We start from the raw sequence: 11360 nt of genomic DNA, 5'->3' as shown, positions 1-11360 counted from the left end.
TATAATAGTCAAAAATTGTAAACTGCTAAATGTCCATCAGTTGATAGATGGATAAACAAAGTGTGGTATATTCACACAATGAAGTACTATTCAGCCATAAAAAAGAGTACTGATAGATGATACAACATGAATAACACTATAAAACAAACAAGCCATGTCAACTTAAAGAAGTCAGACACAAAAGGCAACATATTACATGAGTCCAGGATAGACAGAAACAGAAAGTAGTAGACCAAGGGTTGCCAAGGTGTTGAGGGACTTGAGGGAAGTGGAGGTGAGGGTATGAGGAATGACTGCTAATGAGTGTGGAGATTCTTTTGGCAGTGATGCAAATATTCTGGAACTAGATCTTTATGGTTGCAGAACTGTGAATATTGTAAAGTTCACTTTATAATAGCGAATATTATGGCATTGAATTATAGCTCAAATTTTTAAAAGTAGTCAAAAATATGTAATCAAGTTTACTTGCAAGACATGGAGGTTATATTAGGCCATCAAGTAAAATAAATCAAACAGACATTGAAAAATAGTTATTTTCTTTAGATGACCCAACATACCCCAAAACAAACCACAGTGATATACTACTACACACTCACCAAAATCACTAAAATTAAAAAGAAGTATTGCCAAAAGTTGACAAGTATGAAGAACAACTGGAATTTTCACATATTGGCAAGTGTAATTTTGCACAGTCACTCTGAATAAACTTAGTGGGTTTTGTTTTTCATTTAAATATATGCTAAACATCGCTTCTCGGCCTTTGGGCTAAGATCAAGTGTAGTATCTGTTCTTATCAGTTTAAAATATATGCTAAATATATTACACTAGGCTTCTATCAGGATAAACAAAACATATGCTTATCCTATGGCCAAGAAATTCTACTCCTATGTATATAACCTAGAGAAATGAGTACATAGGCCCACAAAAAGACCCATATAGAATGGTCATACTAGCTTTACTCATAATAAGTAAAAACAGAAATGGCCCAAATGTCAATCAAGAGGAGAATGAGTAAACAAGTTGTGCTAATATCATTCACCGAAATACTGCAGAGATATCAAAAAGAAAAAAAAAAACAACCTTCTACACTTACACAACAACCCAGATGAATCAGAGAAGGAGAAACCTTATGCTGACTATAGGAAGCCAGACATAAAAAATTACATACTATATAATTCCATTTGGGTTAAGTACAAGAATAGACAAAACTAATCTATGATGCTATAAATCAACAGTGGTTGCCAATGGTAGAGGGATGGAAATTCAATAGAATGAGTTGAGAAAAATCTCTATATCGCAATGTAGGTGGTAAGATACAGAGTTATTGTTTTAAAAAAATGATCAACTGAGTAAATTTTAAAAGATTTTATTGGCTTTCTTCAATGTTTCATGAATTGAGCAACATTCAATCTAGCAGGTAGAAAAGAACTCTGAGGAACTGTATAAAATAAAAGACTTTTACGGGCAGAAGGGAGCAGGAAAAAAGGAGTTATACTAGACAGAAAAGTTGGTTGGTTATTGCAAGGTCACTTTCCTTTAGGGGATGGCAGGGATCTATCAGGCAGATAACCTAACTAGTGCTAATCAGATGATTCCTGATTGACTGCTTTAAATTTTCATTTCTGGGAGAGTCAAAATTATCATTAAGCCTTGGTTTGGTGATGTGGAGTTTAGCATAAGCAACTCCATTTGGGGCATCTTGTCTTGTTTTTAATAGTATGCACAAATGTACAAATTCAGGTTACAAACCTCATAGTATACATTTCATATCTTAATTGTAACAATAAAAACAAAAGGAAGAAATAATCTGAAAATTGTAACCCCTTCTAATGGTGAAAAATAAAACTGATATTTTGCCAAATAAAGACTTTAAAGATTTATATTGGAAAGCGACACATATATTTATTATTATTTCATTAAAAAAGTCTTAACACAAAAACCTAAGGATAATGCAATATCAGAATCAAAAGCTTTATATAGAATAAATCTAGCATTATAGAAAACTTACTACCTTGTTCTTATTTTTGTACCATTTTGCTTTGAAACAAAAAAAATCTACTTTGGATTAGCAAAATTTGAAGAGTAATAACTTGTTATTATTGTTCTAATTGTACATATGCTTATTCAATTTAAACAAAATAATTTTCCCCAAATTATCCTTCATGTACAAAAATAATTTTCAAAATTCAGTTCCATTTTTATACACCAATAACAAACTATTAGAAAGAGAAATGAAGAAAACAATCTCACTTACAAATACATCAAAAACAATAAAATACCTAGGAATAAATTTAATTAAGGGGTGAAAGACCTGTATTTGGAAAATTAGGAACATTAAAGAAGAAAATGGAAGAAGATAAAAATAAATCAAAGCATATATCATAATCATGATTAGAAAGAATTAACATCGTTAAAATATCCATACAACCCAAATAAATCTATAGACTCAATGCAATCCCTATCAAAATACCAATGGCATTTTTCACAGAACTAGAACAAATAATCCTCAAATTTACATAGAACCTCAATAGCCCTTGAATAATCACAGCAATTTTGAAAAGAACAAAGTTGGTCAATAAATGGTGTGGGGAAAACTGGACAGTACATGTAATAACTACTTTCTTACACAACATATAAGAACTAGAGGCCCAGTGCATGAATTCATGCACCTTGAAAGGAACTGTGGGCAGTGAGGCTGGGGTGGGCACAGGGGCGGGTCTCAGCCCATCCTCCATGCCCCCACACAGCCCCTCCTGCTGTGGCCTAGGTTCCCTGTCTGCCCGCAACCCCGCTCGCACCGCTGATGGTGTGGAGCGATTGGGGCCAGCACCAGCAGCAGGTGCAAGCGGGGCCGGTGCCAGCAGTGGGTGCAAGTGGCAGCTGCTGCCCCGATTGCCCCTCAGGAGCAGGGGGAGGTGGAGAAGCCCTCAGGGGTGATCAGAACTGGAAGCCGCTGCTAGAATCCATTGATGGCACCGAGCGATTGGGGCCAATGCCGGGCACTGGCAATAGGTGTGAGCGGTGGCTCTGGCGCCAGCAGCGGGTGCAAGCAGGCCAGCTGTGGCAGCATGTGTGAGCGGTGGCTCCAGAACCAGCAGCGGGTGTGAGTGGGACCAGTGATGGCAGCGGGTGTGAGTGCTCAGCAGGACTGCGACACATAGGAGCAAAGCATTTTCAGTAACCACCAGAGGCTCACCCCGATGACAACGACCGGTGCCCCACCTGTTCCACCATCAAATGGAGGCTGATGCCCACCATGTTCTGCACTCTGCCTCCTGCTGCCAACGCACGCCATGTTCTGTGTGTGCCCCCTGGTGGTCAGCGTATGTCACAGCGACCAGTTGTTCGGTTGGTTGTTCAGTTGTTCCCCGGTTTGGTCTATTTGCATATTATGGTTTTATATATATATATATATATATAGATAAGTTAAAAGTGGGTTAAAGACTTATCTGTAAAACCTGAAATCATAAAATGCCTAGAAGAAAATATGAGTAGTAAAATCTCAAACTTTGCTCTTAGTAATATTATTTTGGACTAGAGGCCCAGTGCACAAAATTTGTGCACTGGGGAGGTGTCCCACAGCCCAGCCTTCGCCCTCTCCAATCTGGGACCCCTTGGGGGATTGGGCCTAAACCGGCATTTGGACATCCCTCTCACAATCCGGGACTGCTGGCTCCCAATTGCTCGCCTGCCAGCCTGATTGATGCCTAACTGCTCCCTTGCTGTCCCTATTGCCCCCAACTGCCCTCCCCTGCCAACCTGGTCATCCCCAACTGCCCTTCCCTGCTGGCCTGGTCACCACTAACTGCCCTCCTCTGTAGGCTTGGTTCCCCCTAACTGCCCTCCCCTGCTTGCCTGGTTGCCCACAACTGCCCTCCCCTGCCGGACATCTTGTGACCACATGGAGGCGGCCATCTTGTGCAAGGGCGTGATGGTCAATTTGCATATTACCTCTTTATTATATAGAATATGCCTCCTCAGGCAAGTGAGACAAAAGAAAAAATAAATGAGACTACATCAAATTAACACATTTCATACAGCATAGAAATCTCTAAGACACATGCCAGGGATTGCACGTTTTTGGGCAAACTGCACGTTATTTCAATCATCATAACTACAGATCATAATGCACTTTAGGTGTTGTTTTTCAATAATTATAACACTTTTATTTACAAAAACAATTAAACAATTAAAGTTCCTAGTACTTTTTTAACGTATGGTACTGCGTAAAACATTTTCCTCTATGAAGAGGGACCAAAAAAAATTTATATAAGTATCTAGATTCGCTCCTTTTTCCATGGGCTGCACAAACTCTGCAGGCTCTCGTAGGAAATTTTTTCTTTCCACTTGCTGGAATACATGTAGGTTCATGCTGCTTCATATCACCTGACAACCTTTTGGGTGGATCTTTAAGAGGTGCTCTCCTTGCACCCCCAGGGGAAGGGCTGGACAGATTTGTCTCTGGTTCCGGAGAGCCTTCATTATTGTCAGCCATTATCCAGTCTCTCGCCACCGATAGCAGAAACTGTTTATACTTCATTTTTGCTTGAGGATTGAGGACGTTGTACACTCTAAATGAATTGAAAAGTCCACAGTTTATAAGGTACAGCACTACTTTTTTTTGTCCATTTCATCGTTTTCCTTAGAATGGAACAAAACAAAAGGAAGTGTATCAGTTTCATTGGTTTCCTTCCTTTTTCTGAGAGAGGGCATTTCTAAAAGCGCCAGGAACTTGAAGATGAAGACTATTCGAATGACCAAAATACAATGTAACTGCAATGCTTTTTGGGTTCGTGCAATTATATACTTTTTCGTAGATTGACCTGCACGGTTTCCACCAATGAGATCGCTTCATTCAATGTGGAGAAGACAGTGTGTTGACATCTAAGATCCATAACAGATGGAAAACGAGAAAGCTCCTGAGCGGTACAAAAGGTGTTAAGAAGGTTTTTCACAGCAAAGGAAACTATCAAATTGAAAAGACAGCCTAGTAAATGGAAGAAGATATTCACATATGATACATTCAATAAAGGGTTAAATCCAAAATATTTTAGAAACTTATACAACTGAAAACCAACCAACCAACCAACAAACAAACAAACTGATTTAAAAAATGGGCAGAGGACCTGAATAGACACTTCTCCAAAGAAGACATACAGGTGGCCAGTAGATGCTCAATGTCACTAATCATCAGAGAGATGCCAATAAAAACCACAATGAGATATCACATCACACCTATCAGAAATGGCTATCATCAACAAATCAACAAACAAGTGTTAGAGAGGATGTGGAGAAAAGGGAACCCTCATGTAATGTTGGTGGGAATGCAGACTGGTGCAGCCACTGTGGAAAGTAATATGGAGTTACGTCAAAAAATTAAAAATTGAACTATCTTATGACCCAGAAATCCCACTTGTGGGTATTTATCGAAAGAAATCCAAAACACCAATTAGAAAGGATATATGTATTCTTATACTTATTGCAGCATTATTTACAATAGCAAGATATGGAAGCAACATAAGTATCCATTGATAGACAGTTAGATAAAGAAGTGGTAGATGTATACAATAGAATATAGTCAATAATATTGTAATAACTATGTATGGTGCCAGGGGTGTTTGAGACTTATGAAGTGGATAACTTCATAATTTATATAAATGTCTAATCACTATGCTGCACATCTGAAACTAATACAATATTGAATGTTAACTGTAATGGAAAATTAAAAAAAATTAAATTATCACTCATGGTCCTGATTAAAATCCTTAGGTGGCCCCCATTGTGTAAAGTGGTTTTCTACTGGTTGTAGGTTAGAATAACCAGGGGGCTTTTATAAATTACCTTCTTTATTCATCATAAGCTAACTAATTATAACCTTAGGAGGGTAGTGTCTGGGCACAGGCATTTTTTTTTAACCCTTATTAGCTTACTCTAATGTGTACCATGAGGAATTACTGACCTAAAGTATAATATTTTAACTCCTCAGTATGACTATGCTCAACTACATATTATATGAACTGACCATGTTCCTTCATGCTATGCAGCCTCCTCTTTCTTGCCTTACTTTTTGTGAGATATTTAGAAGAAAATTAATTTTTCTTCTCCTCTTCTGAGTTCTTATTTGAGACCCCTGTACTAAAAGACATAACTAACAAGAGAAAAACAAAGTAATTTATTAATATACATACCTCATGTATTCATGGGAGATACCCAGGGGGCGGGGGGAATTAGTAACTCCTGGAGGTGGCCTAAGCCACCATTTAAATACCATCTCTAGCAAAAGACAGAAGAAAGGGGGTGGGAGATAGAAGGATGATTAAATTTTCTTATGATTTAGTCATCCTTTTTTATTAATTCTCACCCAAGGATATATATATATTTTTTAATAGAGTGGAATGGAGGGAGGGCCCGGAAGGGGTGGGGAGACACATCGACTCGTTGCCTCCCGCACCCACCCCAACCAGGCTGGGGATGGAAACTTACTGAGCTACACTGAGCTACACTGGCCAGGGCTAGAGTCATCCTCTTCCTGTTACAGAAAAGAACACACACAAATGGAGATTTTTTGTAAAACTCTAAATTTCCCCTTCAGAGGGTTACTTCTATTATTTTATTGGTTTTTCCTGTATCTGCTATTTCTCAAAAAATCAGCTCAAAATAATTCTTATATCCTGGCCAGTGTTGCTCAGTGGTTGAGCATTGACCCATGAACCAAGAGGTCACCAGTATGATTCCTGGTCAGGGCACATACCTGGGTTGCAGGCTCAATCCTCAATAGGGGGCATGCAGGAAGCAGCCAGTCAATGATGTTTTTCTCTCATAGATGTTTCTATCTATCTATCCCTCTCCCTTCCATTCTCTCTAAAAATCAATAAAAGCAGAATAAAAACATTTAAATAATCTATTCTTTAAAAATATAACAATCCTCATGCCAGAGAGGCATATTTAGTGGTGGCACATCCTGCTCCCCTTCAGATATTCTTTTTCTTACAAGATTCAGTTTAAGTGTGTCCTCTGTGCAGTCTCATCCTATTTCCCCTGCCCCATGCACTTACTACAGCACCTATCATTTACTATATCACTTGCTAGCACTTATGAGGCAGGTCCTCTACTTCATTTATATTTATATTTTATCTTTATCCTCACCCAAAGATATGTTTATTGCTTTTAGAGAGAGAGGAAGGGAGGGAGGGAGAGAGAGAAAGAGAGAGAGAAAGAGAGAGAGAGAGAGAGAGAGAGAGAGAGACATCAATCTGCTGCCACTTGCATGTGCTCTGACTGGGGATGGAACCTGAAACTTAGGTATGTGCCCCAACTAGGAATCAAACCCAAAAGCTTTGGTATACGGGATAATGCTCCAACTAACTGAGGCACCCAGAAAGGGTCTTATTTATATTTTTATCTCTAGTGTCTAGTAAACTGCATAGCACAGAATCCAATAAAACTTGAATGAATGAATAAATTAATCTGTTATTTTGAGAGTTTTCAGAAACAAATCCCCTGATTGCCCTCACCTAATTTAGAAGAATATGCTATCTTCTCCAAATGAATAATTCACATATTGAAAAAAAGGTGTGAGAGAATACAAATGTAGAAATCAACATGGGTTAATAAGTCCATTTAAGCAAGGTAAAGTACAGAGAAACAGTTATAGAACTAGAGGCCCAGTGCACAAAATTTGTGCACGGGTAGGGTCCCTAGGCCTGGCTGGTGATCAGGGCCGATCGGGGCCTTCCTTCCGGCTGCAGGCCGGGGCCTTCCTTTGTTCCGTGCCTCACCTTGGCAGTCAATGCATATCATAGCAAGTGATAGAACTCTCAGTCTCCCGGTCAAATTCCTGAGGGGACACTTTGCATATTAGCCTTTTATATAGATAGACAATCTTCCAAAAATATTATACACAATTGTGTGAAAACTACAAGCAACAAATATGATGTCCTTGGTCAAAAGTGAGGAAAGCCACAATAGCTGCTGTGTGCATCGAGAGTGTTTTGTGGACACAGAAGAAATTTTCTTGGACAAAGTAGACCCCTGTGTGCAGGAAATTTGCAGGGAGATTATTCTGACAATTCGACAACCCTTGAGCACAAATTCTGAGCATGACTTTTGAATAAGAAACTTGACTGTGTAAAAATGAAGGACAAAATCAGACATCATTACTGTTTAATTTCACTATTTTCCCCACTGCAGGATGAACTGCAGCAAAAGGAGATGAGATAGGTGGACAGTCTAAGATTAAAACTGGCTATGCTGCTTGCTTTGAGTCCAACAACTCCAATTCTTTACTGATTTATAGGATGTTTATGAGCAACAACATAATTAAATCCAGAGTAAAATAATTCTAATAGTTTGTGGAAGAGATCTTGAAACACCATACCATTTTATCATTTGGCAGAGAAAGAAAAGAGAATCATTAAACTCATTTGAATCTAGCACTGATTGCTCAAGGTAAAGAGACAAGCTAAAGTTTTTGTCTGTGTATGTGTTAATCCTCACCCAAGGATATTTTTTTCCAATTGAATTTTAGAGAGAATGGAAAGGAGAGAGAGAGAGAGAGAGAGAGAGAGAGAGAAATTGATTGGTTGCCTCCCACACGCACCCTGACCAGGGCCAGAGGTCAAACCTGCAACCCAGGTATGTGTCTTTGACTGGGAATTGAACCTGAGACCCTTCCGTGCATGGGTGAATGCTCTAACCACTGAGCAACATTGGCTAGGGCCAAGCTAATCTTTAACATCCTCTTTTTTTTTTTTTAAACAATATATACATTCATGACCTAAATTCTTCAAACCTACAGAAATACTCTAGCACTATGGTTTCTTTAAAAATTCATAATAGATATGGGGTTGCTAAATGTCCTTACCCAAACTGTGTAAGGAAATGCTCTCTGTTCATTGTCAATATCAGAGCTTTAAGAAAACATGTAAAAGGATTTAGTATCCTGCTTTGAAGCTTTAACACAAACTTGGGGCGGGGGGGAGGGGACTGTGGGGATTACTGCTGTTGCCGATGGCAAGACTAGAAATATACCATATTTTTCTACTTGTCCTCATACTGACTCTGGTAAAATCTCTCTGGTTTATTTTTTATTCTGCCACTTCTGTTTTATTTTTTCCCCTTTAATTTTTCCTGGGTATCAGTGCTTCCTAGGCTCTGTGAGACCTACTCCACTTTACTCTGGGAAATAAAAAGAACAAAGTGAATTGTTTATTAATCTGCAGTGTTTTCACAACCACGACTCCAGCTTCTCAGTTTTATTGGGCATCATATTGCCAGCATGCCATTTTGATAGGAGGCGTTTTGAGTGTGCTGGCTTGACCCAGAATGTTATTGCCACAGCTCTCTGACAGAGATTCATATTGCACAATCCCTCCTTGTCATTTCCAAAGCAACTATGGCCATAGCAGGGTGAGGACTGCAAGATTAGGATGATTTTTTTCCTGGAAACTTGACCACATGTTTCCCAGTCTATGGCCTCTCTGAGAATACATGGGTTGGACCTTGACACAACTCATTCTTTTCTTCAGCATTTACTTCAATTTCTTCCAGTGGCAACTCAGCCATTCTTCATCTGTTATTTAGTTTTCCACAGTTTTCTATTCCGTTATTGAAGAAAGGAATTACTCAAACATTATTTTATGAATTAAAAGTATTGTTATCAGTGGGGTGCTCTCTGCATCCCCACCTGTTACAGGGGGGTGTCACAGGAATGAGAATTTTCTGAGGCCCCACAGGAGGATGAGGTATCATGTAAAGCTTTATTGATGAGGTAACATTAAGAGGGCTCTCCTTCAAGGTCCCATCTCCCTCCGTCTTGCCATAGAATAAGTCCAGCTGTGACTTGAGTCGAACTGGGATCAAAGCTACTGCCCTGAGTCATCTCTCCATATTAATGCCCAGTCCAGTCCAGCATCTGGCTAGCTTTGCTGTGTTCCCAGCTGCAGTGCATTGTGCTGTAGCGTCTGCATGGCCAAGGGCCATGCTATGGAGCGGCATGGGTGAGTGGGGACTCATGGAGCAAGAGCGTGCAAAGGCAAGCAAGCCAGAGAGCAAGAGAGCCAGAACTCTTTGTCTTGCGCTTATAACTAAGAGTTTAACCAATTAAACCTTCAGGATTTTGCGGGTTTGTAGTGGTTCTCTCCCCCTCTCCCCACCCCCCACAGCCCCGCTCCACCCCGCCCCACCAATGATCTTTGTTCCCCAGGTTAGACTGATGGGCAAGCACCTTTCCTATGTCACCCCAACTTCACATGCTCCCATATTTCCTTATGACTGATCTCTTCCCTCCGGTGACCTGCAGGGAATGGACTGGTGGTCCCATGGGGAGTGTGAAACTTCAGCTTCCTGGTGAAGCTGCCCAGATGACATGCTTACAATGTCTGGCCTCCCCTTTGCTCGCTTTCTTTTATTAATATTAACTAGCTGGTTACAATGGTAACAGTTTCACTGTTATTTTGGAAATATTTGAATACCTTTTTCTTAAATGCCAAAAAAGAAATGATTATAGAGAATTGTGTAGCATTGTGATCACCATATCAACTAATGAAATCAGTCCTTTCGTTTGTTATTTTGAAGAAGTGCTTTATGTGAGGTATTATTTCTTTGAGCCAAAACATTATTTTTTTTTTCCTGAATCTTGATAGTACAATGTTGTAAACTATCCCTGGTGTTTTGTGAAGTGCTGAGTGTATGGTTGTAAAGTTGCAGAATATGAAAAATTAAGTATATATGTGTTACCTTTTCACAGTTTGCAAACTGGCACCTACTAATTTTATCTTTTGCCAATAAATGGGTTATTATTTTTTTTGTAGCTCTTAAATCTTAGTATCATAAACGGTAGTGTGTATCAATATATTCATCCCAGAGAAAAAAAATAATGGATACACAATGACTCCTTCCAACTTTGCTGACCGAATCTTTTCCTTAGATTTGGATTCTGATGATGCCTATCTATCCTAATACACCTCCAGGGAGAATAGTACTCTATTAAATGGGGTCAAGATATAAGTAAGAGTTCTCTAGAGTTTCAGAACACATAAGTGTGAAGGTCTTAAAGAAATTAATTGTCACTTTGCACCATTTTAAATATTGGAATGCAAAAAAGAAAGAAAGAAAGAAAAAGTGTTACCTAGAGAAATTACTTCACTTGAACTCAATATTTATTCTTTACTAAACTTTTCTGAGGTACTGGTCACATGAAGTACAGCCCTGTGCTACTTAATAGAGTGGACACATTCTGAGATATGTGTTGTTAAGAGATTTTTTTCATTGTGTGAACATCAGAGTGCACTTGCACAAACCTGATTGGGACAGCCTATAGTACAACTAGGCTGTATAGCATAGCCTACTGCTCCTAGATT

General features: G+C 39.2%; 1 pseudogene; it reads left to right on the top strand.

Annotated features, from left to right (window-relative positions):
* The first annotated feature begins 745 nt into the window (after window positions 1-745).
* On the top strand, window positions 746-855 carry LOC132225468 (U2 spliceosomal RNA; annotated as a pseudogene).
* The last annotated feature ends 10505 nt before the right edge of the window (window positions 856-11360 follow it).

This window comes from Myotis daubentonii, chromosome X, assembly GCF_963259705.1.
Source record: "Myotis daubentonii chromosome X, mMyoDau2.1, whole genome shotgun sequence".
NCBI classification, from domain to species: Eukaryota; Metazoa; Chordata; class Mammalia; order Chiroptera; family Vespertilionidae; genus Myotis; species Myotis daubentonii.
Note: the sequence above shows the minus strand (reverse complement) of the source record. Positions and strands in the feature narration are given on the sequence as shown.